The sequence below is a fragment of the Balaenoptera ricei genome, chromosome 5, assembly GCF_028023285.1.
Source record: "Balaenoptera ricei isolate mBalRic1 chromosome 5, mBalRic1.hap2, whole genome shotgun sequence".
NCBI lineage: Eukaryota > Metazoa > Chordata > Mammalia > Artiodactyla > Balaenopteridae > Balaenoptera > Balaenoptera ricei.
The window spans coordinates 35,972,071-35,988,756 of NC_082643.1; positions in this window are offsets into that span (position 1 = coordinate 35,972,071).

The window sequence follows — 16,686 nt, forward strand, 5'->3', positions numbered from 1 at the left end:
ACATGGAAAGGGCTCAGAGAAGAGAAACAGGGATGGCTAAAGGGAGCACAAGGAAGCCTGCGAACAGAGGTGAAAAAGCAGAGCTCTTCAGCCTGAAAAGAAAGAAAGTGAGGGGCAACTTAATAGCACCCTTCATGTAGATGAAGGGTTTGCCCCACAGGCTGGCCTGCTGTTCTCCATCTTCACTAAGGACCAAAAAAGGAGAACAAATAACAAATGTTCCTTTCCTGTGTAAGGGCTTTTACTTTGCCCAACGCCTTTCCTTCCCATTGGTTGATATCATCCTCAGAACATCTCTGAGATGCTAAAAGAGCTCACACAAGGGATTTAGGTTACACAAGAGAAAATGCTGTGAGGGTTGTTAGAGCATCCAATGAGATTTTCCATGGAGGTCACAGATTCTTCTTTTAAAAGTCAATGAAAATAGAATCATTTTTCATCAAGTAGGGATGCTTTATACATCACCCTGCCTAAGGACAGGGAATAATAAGAATGCTTTCCATTTATATAATACATTTAAAAAATATCTTTCACCTTCCTAAACTCATTCTTTCTATGAAAGAATCATTTGAGGTCACAAGGAGATATTACTTTCCCATTTTCCAGATGAGAAAATGGAGGTTTAAAGAAATGAAGTGGCTTGCCTGTGGTCCCATAGTGAATTGGGGAGGTAGAGTATATTCTAGACCTAGTGGTTCTTGGTTTCCAGGTCTCTTGCCACACTAGTGGTCCTCAGCCTTTAGCACACATCAGGAACTCCAGAAGGGCTTGTTAAAGCACAGGTCACTGAGCGCCACCCCCCCCGCCCCCGAGTTTCTGATTCAGTAAGTGTGAGAATTTGCATTTCTAAGTTCCTGCTGGCCAACTAGATTAGTGATAGAAAAAAATTTCAGTAAGGCCTTAGACCCATAGAAGCTGCGTTTCAAAAATAGTCTCCATGGAAGCCATTACCTTCTGACCACCTTTACAGCTGGCCCTTGTGTTATCAGAGCAAAATAGCACGTATGTCTGCTCACAGTGTAGGGGTCCAGCTCTCCTTCCCAAACAGTGTCTCAGAAGAACACAACCCGAAGGATAGGAATGGAGCAAGAAACTAAGACATTTTGGGCACCTATTCTTTTTTTTTTTTAATTATTTTTACTTTTTAATTTAAAAAAATTTTTTTTTAAATTACACCTATTCTATTCTGCGACAGGCACTCTTCAGGTCTTTTATAATAACTTACTTCACGTTTGCAGTTACTCTTTGATATAGAAACAATTATTCCCATTTTATAGATTAAGAAAGTGAGGGCTTCCCTGGTGGCGCAGTGGTTGAGAATCCGCCTGCCAATGCAGGGGACACGGGTTCGAGCCCTGGTCTGGGAAGATCCCACGTGCCGCGGAGCAACTGGGCCCGTGAGCCACAACTACTGAGCCTGAGCGCCTGGAGCCTGTGCTCCGCAACAAGAGAGGCCGCGATAGTGAGAGGCCCGCGCACCGCGATGAGGAGTGGCCCCCACTTGCCACAACTGGAGAAAGCCCTCGCACAGAGGCGAGGACTCAACACAGCCAAAAATAAATAAATAAATAAATTAATAAATTAATTAAAAAAAAAAAAAAGAAAGAAAGTGAGGCTCTGAAAAGCTATGCAACTTGCCTAAGAAAAGAATTAGAATATTCAGCTTCGAAACTATATTTTCTTTGACCTCATAGATTTAATTATTTTAGATCCATTACCTGATTTCCATTATACTCAGCCTAATTCTTTTAGGTCCTCAGCATATTACACAATGGTTCTTTCCCCTACTCTACATGGTTAGTTATTTTCCCCAGCCTATGGCATTATACTTAATTTCTTTTTAGTTCATAAAGTTCTTTTCTGGACCTTGGAGCCAGAATCATTTAGGATTTGTTAGTTGGCTGATTAGTTTGATGCAAAAGACATGCCTAGGAGGGAATTAGTTGGGATATTGTGGTACATCCATACGATGATGTTTTATTTAGTACATATTGACATGAAAAGATTGTCATGATATATTTGATTTTTTTTAAAGCAAGTTATAAAACATGCACAGAATGCTGTTTTTGTAAAAAAAAAAAAAAAAAGAATTGTACATAAACACACACATGTGCATATGCAAATACGCAAACTCACATTCCAACATATACACTCAGAGAGAACATCAAAACATTAACAGTGATTAACTCAGAATAAGGGGATGATGGGTGACTTTTTAATTTTCTCCAATTTGCTTTTCTGAATTTTATAATTTCTCTTCCATGGGTATATATTATTTAGTGTAAGAAAGTCCTCTTTGCCCATCCTTAAAATTTCCCTCTTCTCTCCCCACACTAAGTTCTTTATGTGTTCCGGGTGTTTGTTCTCCTAATTAAATACTTAGCTCTATGTTATTCTCTATACCAGGAAATAATAGTTCTTTGGGAGCAGAAAGAAAAAAAACCAGCCTCCCACCCATGTCCCATTCAATGAGAAAGAAGGCAGCTACTAAATCTCCCCTTGGACTCCCATTTTGTACGTGCAGTGAGAGTGCTACTCAAAGGCATCTAAGAAGAGAACGTGTGTAATAATGATTTCTTCAGGATTCCAGGGCTCTGGAGGGTATGCCTAAGCATTTATTAATTATTTATACTTACCAACTCGTAAATCTAAATGATTAATATCAACAGCAGATACACCATAATAAATACTTATAGGACTCAATAAACAAAACTTGCATGTTGCAGCAGTGCCTAAACAATTAATAGTTGGTGTTTGAAGCCCTCCCTCTGTAAAGTAGTAAATTCTCTGACATTTCTCTGCCCAAGTGACTCTGTTTGAGACCCCTGTACAATGGGGACCAAAGCTGTGCAGGTTTGAAGAAGGAAGATTCTGCAATGTGAAGCCAGGGCCCCTTGAGGAACAAGCCTCAGGTCCAGACCTCTTCCAGTGAAGGTCTTTCTCCAGTGAAACAGGGACCACAGGTGATGCCCTGGGTTGGGGAGTACTCACTCCGTCACACCCGATGCCCTGGGTTAATCTACCCACCCAGTTAAAGGGAGTGGATCCTCAAGGACACAATCACCTTTGACCTCTAATGTCTCTGGAGCCAGAAAGGGAAGGAATGTGTCTTCTTTCATGAGAGCTTCTAGAAAGGACAGGATCAGCAAGTGGGGAGTCAGGGGACAGGGAATCATTCACTGCACAAAGACAAATATTTGAAACTAGGACATCTCTAAGCCTGCAAATTAAAAAGAAATCTATAAATCTTCGGAATAAGATCATAAGAGTGAAAACATCCTCTGGTCCAGGTCCCAACCCCTCAGTGCTGTGTTGGGACAACCCTCCTAAGGAAAACAAAGGAGTGACCCGTCAGGCCTGCTGGGCCGGGTCTGGGGGCGGGTTGCTTAAACAATGATTGTCTTCTAACGAACTCTCAGGGAGAGCAAAAGTCAGGCAAGCATCTCAAGTGCTCTATCTGGGAGAGCCAGCCTCTGGCATTCTCCACACTCACCCTGCACCTTATCTGTCTTGTCACCATTAAACAGGTGATGTGGGCAAGGGCTATACAAAACAGAATGACATCACAGGCCCTGCCCTGCGGGTTAGGGATCCAGGCAACTGTTTGCACCTGGATACGTGGTGGCCAAGAACGAGGTGCCCCGTTGCTGCATTTCCACTGGGCGCTGGCTGAACAGATTCCTTCTGCCTCCTCTCTTGGCCCTGTTGCTGAACAAAAGTACCCCAGACTCGCTTCCTCTCCGGGGTGATCTTTGGGAACAGATGTGCACAGAAGGCGTCTGTTCCCGGCCTAGCCTGCCTGCCTACAGTGAATTAAATCTACATTTCGGTCCACCCTCAGTGATGTTAGGGGCTCTCCACAGCTTGTTCCTTCCCCACCTCCCAGCACTCAGAGGGTCTGTGCAGACTGAGGCCCCAGAAAGGAGGGCCGAGCAGGACAGCAGGGAAAAGGCCCAGCTGGCAGCCCCTCACACCCTGAGCCCTCTGCCCAAACAGCACTGAGAATGTTTCTTGAGCAACCTAAGAGGTAAATACACAGTGGTCCTGGGAATGCCTCTGCTCCAGCAGAGAAGCAAAACCATCAGCTTGTATGTGCAAAGGGGGAGAGAGCTCTTAGAAAGATTCTTCAGGAACCTTGACCATAAGCTAAATACCATGAGGCACAGTCGTTTTCTAGCCACATTTTTTGCAGTTCTGTGCTGTGTGTTTATAACTCCCGACCACTCGCTTTATCACTCTGCCTCCTTCCTCTCCTCCAGAAAGGCTCAGGGAAACAGCATCTCTCCGAGCGCCTTCCAGAATAGCAGAATGTTTCTTGTCTCCCGCAAGCTGACGGTACTTTTGCTCCTGTAACCGAACCAGGGCCCCTTCTCCCTTCCTGTCCTCCTCCGACTGGTAGAGTCACCGAGAACACATTCCTTCTGCCTTTCTACATTATAAGTAAACACCATGACACTGATCTTTCTGATCTGCTCCCACCTCCCCACCAATTTCTCAGGCGCACTGTTTTACTTTGAGTTTCTGAAACAGCTTGTGTCGGCAGGTACAAGAACCCTATTGTGTAGAGAGCCTCAAGCTCAGCTACTAAGAATGAAGCTAGAGCAAAACATTTGAATGAGCCCCTGAAAAGCTAGGTGGATGGCAAACAAGCACATGAAAAGATGCTCAGTGTCACTTGTCCTTAGAGAAATGCAAATTAAAACCACACTGAGATACCACCACCTATTTGAAGAGCTAAAACTAAACTAAACTAACCATACCAGGTGCTGGTGAGTATGTGAAGCAACAAGAACGTTCGTACACTGCTGACGGGAATGTAAAATGGGCAGCCACTTTGGAAAACTTCAGAAGTTTGCCAGTTTCTTATAAGATTAAACACATACCTTACCATATGACCCAACAATCCCACTCCTAACAGAAATAAAAACCTATGTTCACATAACAAACTTTATTTGAATGTCTACAGTAGCCTTATGAAAAATTGCCCAAAGCTGGAAACAACTTAAATGTCCTTCCGCTGGGAACAGATTAACTATGATTCATCCATACAGTGAAATATTACTCTGCAATGAAAAGTAAAGAACTACTAATATACATGCCACAACATTGATGAACCTCAAAAACATTATGCTGAATGAAAGAAGCCAGGCTCAAAAATCCACATAATGTATGTCTTTTCCATTATCATGATATTTTTGTGAGATTCTTGCAAAGGCAAAATTTTAGGGGCAGAAAACAGACCGGTGGTGGCCAGGGACTGGTAGTGTGGAGGGGTTAACCACAAAGGGGCGTGGGGGAATTCTGGGAGTGATGGAGTGTTCTAGATCTTAATTAGGGTGGTGGTTACACTACTGTACACATTCATCAAAGTTCACAGAACTATACACTGAGGGTGAATTTTACCCTCCATAAACTATACCTTAGCTTTTAAAATACAAAGCCAGAGTCTCCAGGCAGCCTGTGTAAATGCTTACGATGTCACCTTTCCAGTCAGCCGCCCCTGAAGGGCCATGTCACTTCTTCTCTCCTCCCCGTCTGTATGAGAAATGTCACCTCAGAGCTGCTGAAAAGGAATGTGGCTTTGCCACAGGCTTTTCCAGCTCAGGAGGAAATTGCTGTTGCTGCTTCGTTGACAGAGGTGATGCTGGTAATGAAAGTCAGCTTGTGCAGCTGGTTAAATCCAGCTGGGAGGGACGCTGTCAGGTCTGCCCTTTATAAACATCAAGTCATCAGGGGTCATGTAGGACAAGGCCACCACGAGCCACTGAGCGCCTAGGATGACCTCTAGGGTGAACGTGACAGGAGGCAGCCCTGCCTACCCCATGGTCAGCACATGACAAACTCAAGAAGGTCCCCAACCCAGGTTACCCCCCATGCCTCCCCTCGCCGACACAGTGCCCAGTGCCGGAGGTGGGCGCAGGGGGCGGCTGTCCTGGTGAGTAATGCCTCACTCTGCAAGCAGAAAGTTGCCTGACTCTGGCTTAGAAAACCAGGTCTCCTGGTCGCTGGTTACCCTGATGAGCAAGGTCTAGCTCTGAGCCAGTTTGAGACTCTGGGTTGCCTCCACGCGGAAAGCACGTGTTCCTGAGAGCCAGCCAGCTGCTGCTTCTGGAAAGAATCCTTTGGGCCCGAGTTGAACTGGGGCCTGGATGGTTCTCCCAGGTGAGTTCCTCTCCAGCCTGCTGAGCCCGGTGGCGGGGGGTCCCTAGCGAGGCAGGCCAGCCCCGCAGCACGTGGAGGGCAGGATGAGGATTCACCTTGCCCCTGGTTTCTGCCTCGCCCTGGCCCCAGGCCTCTCTCCCCTGGTCTTTCTCTTCCACATTCTTTCCTAGCTCTCAGTTATTCTGGCCATCAGCTTCTCTCTCTCTAGCAGCTTCCTTGAGGTATAACTGATACACGATAAACTGTACGTTTTAAAGCTCACAGTTGGATATATTTTGCCATGTGCCTACATCCAGGAAACCCTCACCAGAATCAAGACAGAGAACCTACATATCACCCCCCAAAGCTTCCTTATGCCCCCTTGGTCATCCCTCCTCCTGCCCTTGCTTGCCCCTCATTCCCAAGAACCACTAACCTGCTGTCACTATAGGTTAGTTGCATTTCTAGAGTTTTACATAAATACAATCATACAAAATTGCTCTTTTTTGGGGGGTGGGGCTGGGGAGGGTCTGGCTACTTTCAGAAAAATTATTTTAAGATTTATCCATGTTGCCGCATGCATCAATAATTCATTCTTTTTATTTCTGAGTAGCATTCCACCATATGGCTACACCACATTCCGTTTATCCATTCATCTCTTGATGAACATTTCAATTGTTTCAAGGTTTGGGGCAGCCTTTTTCTTAAACCAGTCAGGCTGGCAGTTCTTTAGGAAACACCCAGAGCTCCTCACTCTGGCTTCTTGCTCTGAGCGCTCCTGACCTGCCCAGTGGGAGCAGCAGGAAGTCATTCTGAGGTAGGAGGTAGATAGGCCTTGGGAAAACCTGCTGAAGCCAGTTTCATGCTGACCCTTTAAGATAAACTACCAACGGGAACAATGCGCCCTGACTGGGTGAAAGACAAAGCAGCCCACCACAGCCTCCTTATTTTTGTGGTTGAGAGGATTTCCCAGTCTAACACATGCACAGAAGGGGTCTCAAGTCATCCTCTAGTAACCTTGGCTGCATTGTAATATCATTATAATGTCATTAGCATTGTGGTTTTGACAGCCCCCCTCCCTGTGGGTTTTGCTTAGGTGCTCACTGGAAAGATTCAAAATGGCGCCTGGTGGAAGCCCAAATAAGGAACTATAGATGACATGATCATAGGGGAGGGAAAAAGGGAGTCATCCTCATCTAAACCCCTGAAGACTAACCCCATATTAACAACCTAAGCTACCCCTATCGGGGGCAACTCACTCTGCAAGTTCTCGTGTGTGTTCTCCCACACTGACTGTGCTTCTAATAAACTCTGTGCCTGCTATGCAATCTTGGTTTCTTTGCTGAATTCTTTCTTCAAAGAAGACAAGGACCTTCACTTGCTGAAAACAATTCCACAGAGCATGGGAATTATGGTGGGGAGCACTGACATCTCCTTACGGCCCTCCTCCTTCCCACCACCCCCATTCCAGTGGCCTCTCAAATCTCAACTGCCCCTTCATTCGAGCCAGAAAGAGAGGTGAGAACTGGGAGGAATGGGGCAGTTCAATAGTGACACCTTCTCTCCGTTTGCCTTGGAGAAGAAGGCACGTCTCTGCAGAGTAATTGGTTGCTGACAGTTTTTATAATACCGGCTCTTGAAACATGTTTTTAAGATCCCAATATAGAATGTCAATGGCAGTGCTTCTTAAACTTTGATGTGGACACAAATCATTATAGGATCATGCTAAAAATACAGATTCTGGTTCAGTAGGCCTGGGATAGAGACCTCCGATTCTAGATTTCTAGCAAGATCCTAGACAATTTGATACTGGTGGTCTTCAGACCACACTCTTGGGAGGGGTCAGTCACAGGTGTTTAATTATTTAGTAATTGCTTTTAACAAGCGTTTAATCACTACCTATAAAAGGCCACTACATACAGGCTGATTGCAGTCTGCGTCTCTCCTGGAGATCCCTACAGCTCCTCTGATCCGGCCAGGGCCTGCTGAACATCTCCAGGGCTCCCTGGAAGCCAGGGGGAAGAAGGACTGGGTGGTGTCAGACTCTAGAGGGTCAAGAACAGCATCCCTTATCAGCAAGGTATCTACTGCTTCTCTTGTGTTCTGCCTTACACATTAGTTCCTGGGAAATACTAAGTTCAGGAACTAAGACTCTGCAGAAATGGGTTATGGGACAGGCTGAAAGACTGGAAAAAAGGGAAAAGGAAACAAGGGTATTCAGAGGAAAGCAAGGAGGAACTCCTAATTATGTCCCCCAGGCAGATCCAGCTTAAGGCCCAGGACCGAATGGGGAATCTGAGATGTGCTGTTAGTTTAAAACCTCGATCCCCAGGAAAACTTTCCCAAAGGGCTCAGCTGCTCCACTATCCCCATGAAATGCCCCTCCCCTTCCTTTCACTGGCCCTCAATAACCCCCACGTTTGAGAAACGGTTGCATTCATCTGGCTCATTCTTTAGGCCATATACACTTGGCCCAGAGCCTAAACCTAATGGAATCTTTTTTCCGTAGGGACCAACTATCGCAGACCTATCTCGGGTGGAAATGAGCTGGTAATGGTAACTGTGGAGATCACAGATCTCTGGGTGAAAAGTTTCAATCAAGTGATTCACTCAATCATGCAAATGAATATCCATCTCCTATAATGTGCCAGGCGCTGTGGACACAGCCCCTTCCCTCAAAGGAGGACGAGATATATACTGATATATCTACACTCCTTCATGTGGGGAGGTACAAACAAAGCTTCTTGGGAGATCAGAGAAGGTCACTTCTAACCATGGTATACAGGGAAGGCGGCCCCGGGCAGGTGGCACTTACCTGAATGATCGCTAGGAGCTGGTCAGGGGAAAGCTGGGGAGAGGATTTTCCAAGACAAAGTCACAGAGGTGAGAATGCCAGCTGTCTGTGGAGAAAGCAAGTCACCTGGTCTTTGTGTCGAGAGGAATGGAACAGGGAGATGTGCAGGGACGCCAGAGGCTTACCTGCTGTACTTGATGGCTAACTGAAGATACAGAAGTGACAGAACAAAAACTGTTCTTTAATGTTGATTGGCCCCAACGTGCTTGGATCAGAGTGTGGGTGAGTCGGGAAGTGAGGAGAACAGTTAGGAAGCCACCGTGTCAGTCTAGGTGGGAGGGCCTCGGCCAGATTGGGGTTCTGGGAACAGAAAAGTGGTTCAGATGAGCGGGTAGGGAAGGAAGACACCCCAGGATCAGGTAGATGCATGTCAGAAGTGATGGAGGGCAGGTGCAATTTTGAGTCTTTCTGGGAGAATGACAGTTCCAAACCGTGAGTTTGGTTTTCGTTAAATTGAGACATTTATGTGAAAATGTCCAGCAGTCAGTTAGAAACACAAAGCTGCAGCTTTGAAAGCCAGGGCCTCCCAGAGACACGTGCTTAGGTTACTCACACTGAGGTCCTTTTACAATCAAGCAAACAAAAACGAGAGAATCTCCAGTATCCGACCCAGTGCTGCTCACTGCGGCTCAAAGTGAGACAGAGTCCTTCCCTTGCGGAGTTCTCATGTTTGTAAAGGAAACAGGCCCTCCTGCAATCACAGATCCCAGGGCCGAGGGCCATCTGCAGTGGAGGTGTGTGCGGAGCTGAGGGAACACAGCTGGCCAAGGGGTGTGAGGGAAGGACAGGCTCTTTTCTCTCAGGCCTACATTTTCCCAGTGTTTACAACGAGCCAGGCACTGGGCTGAGCACGGCACAGTGCAGACTCGTGCCCGCTGCACTATACTGTCCCACTAAGTAATGTCTGCCTAGTCAGAGGAGAGAAACTAGTCAGAGAAGGAAATGGAAGGGAACAGTCCCAGGGGTAGGAAATCAAGATACTGAGATGCCCGGAAGCCAAAAAGGAAACAATTCCAAGTGGTAGCCGTGCTCATCAATGTCAAATACGACCAAAAAGTCAGGAAGGAGAAGAACTGAACAGAGGTGACTGAATTGGGGACTTAGAGGTCACGGTGACCTTTGGTAGCAATTTCAGTTAAGACACATCAGAGAGAGTCATATTCTAAGGGATTAAGGCAGGTGGAGGAACACTGAGTGAAGATGTCTTTTTAGAAAATTTTGGTAATAAAAGGGAAAATGAGTGCTCCTGGTTCAAGGTGAGAGCAATGTAGGATTCTTTTTTTTAAGATAAGAGAGCCTGGGGCAGGACTTCCCTGGTGGCGCAGTGGTTGAGAATCCACCTGCCAATGCAGGGGACAAAGGTTCAAGCCCTGGTCCGGGAAGATCCCACATGCCGCGGAGCAACTAAGCCCGTGCGCCACGCTACTGAGCTTGCGCTCTAGATCCCACGAGCCACAACTACTGAGCCTGTGCACCACAACTGCTAAGCCTGTGCTCTAGAGCCCACGTGCCACAAGCACTGAAGCCCGCACGCTTGGAGCCCCTGCTCCGCAACAAGAGAAGCCACCACAGTGAGAGGCCCGCGCCGCAACAAAGAGTAGCCCCCGCTCGCCACAACTAGAGAAAGCCCGTGCGCAACGCAGCCAAAAATAAATAAATTAAAATAAATAAATTTAAAAAAAAAGAAAAAGTACTTTCCCTTTAAAAAAAAAGAAAGAGCGAGCCTGGGCCAGGTTGGTATTCAGAGGAAGAAGGAACCAATGGGGTGGTAATGTTCAAAGATGAAGGAGATAACTAACGCACTAGATTCGAGAGTGTAAAGGTCTCCTGGGCTGCCCACGTCTAGGGGCCCTGTCCTCCCCTCGGCAGCCACCAGGCCCTCACCTGTACCTGCAGCTCTCAGCGGGGAGACGGGGCCCCCGTCATCAGCATTCTGGTTGGACCCTGAGTCCTTCTGGAGCCGCCCTGCCCTGATCTGTGGTTTCTCTCTTCTGCTCCATTTCCCTGACAGTGAATCATTGGCTTAAAGCCCAGTTTCCTAGTGGTGTTATTTCTCCATGTTCTCACCTGTAAATAAAGTTCTGTCCAGACCCAAAGACCTCAAGAAACTGGTTTTCCTAGTCCTGGACACCAGAATCCCCTGATACCCAGTGACAGCTCTGTTAAGTGCTGACCATTTGTCCACCTAGATTTCTATGAAGTCCAGCTATGTGAACTTTGACACCCGGATTTAGGACTCGATTTGGAAATTTTGGTAGCTGTCCTTCTCCCAAGAGATGTCACGTGGAAAAATGCCTTTTTTAACCCACATCTATCAAATTACTTGCTTTATTTGCACCAGATAACCAGTGTTCAGCTTTCTCCAGTTTAGGCAGCCTGCTGTTGCTTCAGCTTCAGGGTTGAGAACAGGAGAAACTGTGCTAACAGGCATAGGTGCGGGGCATGGGGTGGGGGGCACGTCCTTCCCTCCAGGAAGTTTAAAATTAGAGGAGAAAGCTTGGGGAGTTCCAGCAGGTCAGCCTGGAGCTCCCCAGTCTCCAGCCAACCAGCCATCCTCTTGTCCCTTCTTTTATTCCGCCTCTCAGTCATCCACTTCCCTGTCTGCCGGTCAACAATGTTAGTGAAACACCCACAGCATGCCGGGCTCTAGAAACAAGAGACCGAGAAAGCCTCAGGAAAGACTGCAACTAGCCCATCAGTGACTCAGAGACCTAGACACGCCCAAACCGCTCTGCTTTCTGCCAGGGAGAAAGGGGAAAACCTGTTTTATTTGCAGTCTCAGTTCCGGGGCTTCCCTTAACCAATTAGGACCACAGGCCTCACACCTAGGAGGTGTAAGCAGACCCATCCTTTGGCAATGCTGGGTAGTATGGCCCACACGGGGTGCCAGGCATTTAAAGACCTCGCCCCATTGCCCAATCTGGAGGTGAGGATGAACGCTACCTGCCTGATAATTCTTGCTATTAATCATAGCGACAGGAACATGAGTATTTTTAACATTTGAAACTCAAATCAAACACCAGGACCTGCTCCAGCAGAAGCCCCATGACCAGCGGCTTCTCAGCTTCTCCTGTTCAGCAGTTAGGGACCAGCAGCGGCTCCCACAGCCCGGTCCTACCTGGAGATGCCCGCTTCTGCCTCCACTGCCTTCCCTAACAAGACGCACGGGACCCACGGTCCCTCCATCTGCTCCTCCAGGACCAGAGCAGAGCCCAGCCTAAGGCCAGGGAAAGGAAGATGCAGGGACATCAACTCAAGGGAGGAGTGAAAGAAAAGACTTTAACAAACCAGCAGGAAGCGTGGCCTACCTCACCCGGCCTCTGTCAGACATGGGAATCAACAGGCCTCTAGCTACATGATGTTCGTTTCAAAATAGATTCGTATTTTTTACTTTTCTGATTAAAAGCAAAAATACTGTTATGGTGGAAATTTATCAAACATTAAAAAGGATTAAGAAGAAATCAGAGTCATCCAGAAATAAACACTGTTCACGTTCGGTCTGTTGCCAGCCTTGCTTTGTCTACATATATGTTATATGTTCCCAAAGTTATCTCCTTTGTAATCTGCTCTTTTTTTCACTTCATACGTCATGTCCACTTCCTCACATTTTCAGATGTTCTTCGACACCATATTTAATGGCCATATTGAATCCATGGAAAGAATAATAATAATGACAGCAGCTAACACTTAGAATATAGCAGGCACTTTACACAGAGTAACTCATTTCATTCTCACAATAACTTAATGGGGCAGATGCTATAAAATTATCCTCATTTTACATATGAAGACTGAAGCACAGAGAAGCCACACAGCTAGTAAGTGGAGAGGCAGAATTTGAACCCAGGCCGTCTCAGTGTCCATGCTCTTAACCACTTAATCATACTGCAACGAAATTTACTGAACCTAAATTCCCTCTTGATGGAGATCACTCCAGCTCAGGGGTTTTTTTACTGTCATAAACAATACTGAATTGAACATCCTTGAATACACAATTTTGTACACAATTATTTCTTTACGACAATTCCAAGGCCAAAGGGAAAAATCACTTTTAAGACTTTTGATACATATTGCTGAATTTCAGAAACATACCAAATTATATTCTGCATATATGAAAGTATGACTTTTTAAAGAATGCTTACCAATGCTAGGTATTTTTTTTTCTTAGCAATTTATCTGGAGGAAATGGTTCCTCATGATTGTTTTAATGTGTATTTCCTTGTTTACTAGTTTTATAGAAATTTTTTTCATTAAAGTATTGGCCAGTTGCATTTTTTTCTTATAAATAACCATTTTGTTTGTTAACATATTTTTTCTATTAGGGTATTCTCTTTTATTTTAATTAGAAGTGTTGCGAGTATATTAAGATTTTAAGTCTTATGTCAGGTACATGTGTTGGAAACATCATTCAAGGTTGTCATTTGCCTTTTAATGTTGTTTACAGTGGTTTTTAAAAATATACAGACATTTTTAATTTTTAGTTTTTACTGTGTCCAATTCACTGATCTTTTCCCTTATGTTCTATTTTTAATGCCATGTCTAGAAAGGATTTCCCTGCCTCAAGAGATTAATATTCACTTATATTTTCTTTCAGTTCTTTCCAAACAATATCATTTAATGGCTTTATGATCCAGTGAGGAAAACTGCAGAAAATCAGAACAACTTGTCCAATGACATGATTGTTTGCCCAGCTCAATATCTACTTTGCTGCCATTTAAAAAAATGTCCCTCTTGGGAAAGGACAGGACTCGGTGCCATTTTGTGGGTCTCCTGGGAGCTGCCTATCATTCCAACTCAGGGACTTTAGTCTACCACGTACCCCAAGGCTTCATTTCCTATCTCAGAGGTTGTCTGCTTGAGTCAAGATGATTTCTTTGCTGCTGTTGATGGGAGCCGTGGGTGTACCATCTGTGTGCACTTGGACAACTTTCTTTCCTCTCCAGGCTTCTCCAAAGAATATGTTTAGGAAAAATAAACACCTAGAGCTCCCAAAGACATTGAGAAATTGGTCCAAGGACTCCAACATTTCTTTTCTTAAAGAAAAAAAAAAAAAAAGATCATTGCCTTTGTAGATGCTCACTAAACCTTCTCCCGACAGGAATACCCCACCCAGGGGACCACCTCTATCTGGCTGTGATCCTTACTCCGTAAAGTTGTTTTCCAAGCTCCACAGAGCATTCTTGCTGAGTGACAAGAAGACTTGCAGTATTCAGCTGCACTGCCTCAGCAGCCACCGGAAGTAAGAAAAAGATAATTTAAGTGCACGAGAGTCACACACTGCGGGCACAGAGTGTCTTTCTAGACAAACTTTACCAGGTGGGGAATGATCAAGCTATATTCTAAATGCCTGAGCAAGAAGCTGACAGTCAAGGTGACAGTCAAGCGAATAGACCCACTTGTGAGTGAAGAGCCGCTGAATTCCCGATTCTTATAATAATTCTCCCCCGCATGTGAGGAAAAGTAAAGAAAAATATTTTCTCTGCATAAGTTGTCTTCATCCCCTCATTTCACCATCTTTTTCTCCCCTGTATTACAATTATTACCAGGGTCTTTTAAGGGTTCTCACAGAGAAGTGTTTTGTCCCTACAAGGACAAAGGTAGGAATGAAAGGCACCTCAGCTGACACAGGGATGGAGGGACTTGGCTCAATCTGACCAGATTCTTAGAAAACAGCATCGTTGTGCTAATCACACAGTTTTCTCCCCATCCTCCCTGCACCAGAAGATACAGGTTTCCTGCAACCCTGAAGTAGAGACTAGCAGTGAGTCTGAAGTTAGCAGCAACCTGTTCCCTCTCCTGAAACAGAGGAGGGAAAAAAGTGCCTATGAAATACCAGCTTTCAGTCACTTTCAATTTCTTCTCTCAGAAACACTGAAACAGTCTTTACTGAGGAGTTCAGGCCTGCTGGGGGCAAAAGAACGTTACAAGTAGAAATGAGAAATTCTAAGAAACTCAGTTCAGCATACTATCAACACTAAACCCAAAAACCAATAGTTTTGTTTTTCTAAATACACTTTCCTTCTTAGATTTACAGAATTTACAGTTTCAGATTTACAGAATTATTGTGAAGAGAGAGTTCCTATATACCTAGTTTCTCCTATTATTAGCTATTAACATCTTACATTAGTATGGTACATTTTTTACAGTTAAAGAACCGATATTGATACGTTATTATCAAAATCCATACATTATTCACGTTTTTTAGTTTTTACCTAATGTCCTTTTTCTGTTCCAGGATCCCACCCAGGACCCCACATTACATGTATTTGTCACGTCTCCTTAGGCTCCTCTTGACTGTGACAGTTTCTCAGACTTTCCTTGCTTTTGATGGCCTTGACAGTTATGAGGACTGGTCAGGTATTTCATAGAATGGCCCTCAGTTTGGGTTTGTCTGATATTTTTTTCAGGATTAGACTGCGTTACTACATTTTTAGGAGGAAGATGACAGAGGCAAAGGGTCATTCTCATCACATCAGGCCAGGGACACACACCATCAATATGCTTCACCACTGTTGACATTAACCTTGATCACTGGGCTTGAGGTGGTGTAGGGCAGGTTTCTTCACTGCACAGTTGCTCTTTTTCGTGCCCTTTCCATCACGCTCTCAGGAAAAAAGTTGTTATGCTGAGGCCACACTTCAGGAGTGGGGAGCTATGATCTGCTTCCTTGAGGGCAGGGTGTCCACATTAATGATTTGGAGTTCTTCTTCCACACTTATGTATTTATTTTATGTATATCACTATTGATTCATGGACATTTATATTATCATATTATAATATGTAAGTTCTATTTATATAAGTTATATATGTTATAATTATAGTATAACTTTAGGTTATAATTCCATATGACTTTAGCCAATAGTTCTTTTTTTTTTTACTTTTTATTACAAAATATTTTGAATATATATAAAAGCAACCAAAATAGTGTAATAAGCCCTCATGTACCAGTCATCCAGCCCCAATACCCATTAAACCATGGGCAATTCTGCCCCCCAAACACCCTCAGGTATTTCTATATGTATCCCTAAAAGACAAGGATTTTTTAAAAATAACTATGATACAATGAGCACAGCTAAAACAATTAACAATAAATCCTGAAAAGCAAATCATCAAGATTTAAATTTTGCATTGTTTCATCATTGTATATTTTACAGTTTTTCTTGTAAATCAAGATCCAAATCAGATCCACACATTGTGATTAATGTGTCCTTTAAGTCTTGTTTAATCTGTAAATTCCCTTTTTCTCTCTCTCCTTTTTTTTTTTTTTTGTAAGTTTTGCAATTTATTTGATGAAGTGATCAATTGTATATCCTGAGAGTTTTCCAGGCTGGATTTTGCTGATGGTATTGCTGAGGAGAAGTTAGAGTTTCCTCTGGCCTCTGTAGTTCTTTCAAATTCGTAGTTGATCTAGCACCACTGCTGGTTTTCAAAGCTTACATCAATTGTCAGTGAATAATGAGACAGAAGTTATCTGTCCTTGCTAGTGTGACCAAGAACATGGAAGCTGGTCTGGGCGGGGCCACGTTCGAGCCTTGGACCAGCGTTACCTTGAGGTGGGTGCATGCTGTGCGCCTCCAGAACCCCGTCTTCACCTGAAGCCGCCTGAAGGATGCCCGCCAGCCGGCTGTGAAAATGGCAGCATACTAACTTGGCATGATCTGCAATGGAATCCCCCCAGAATTCAAGTTCAAAGT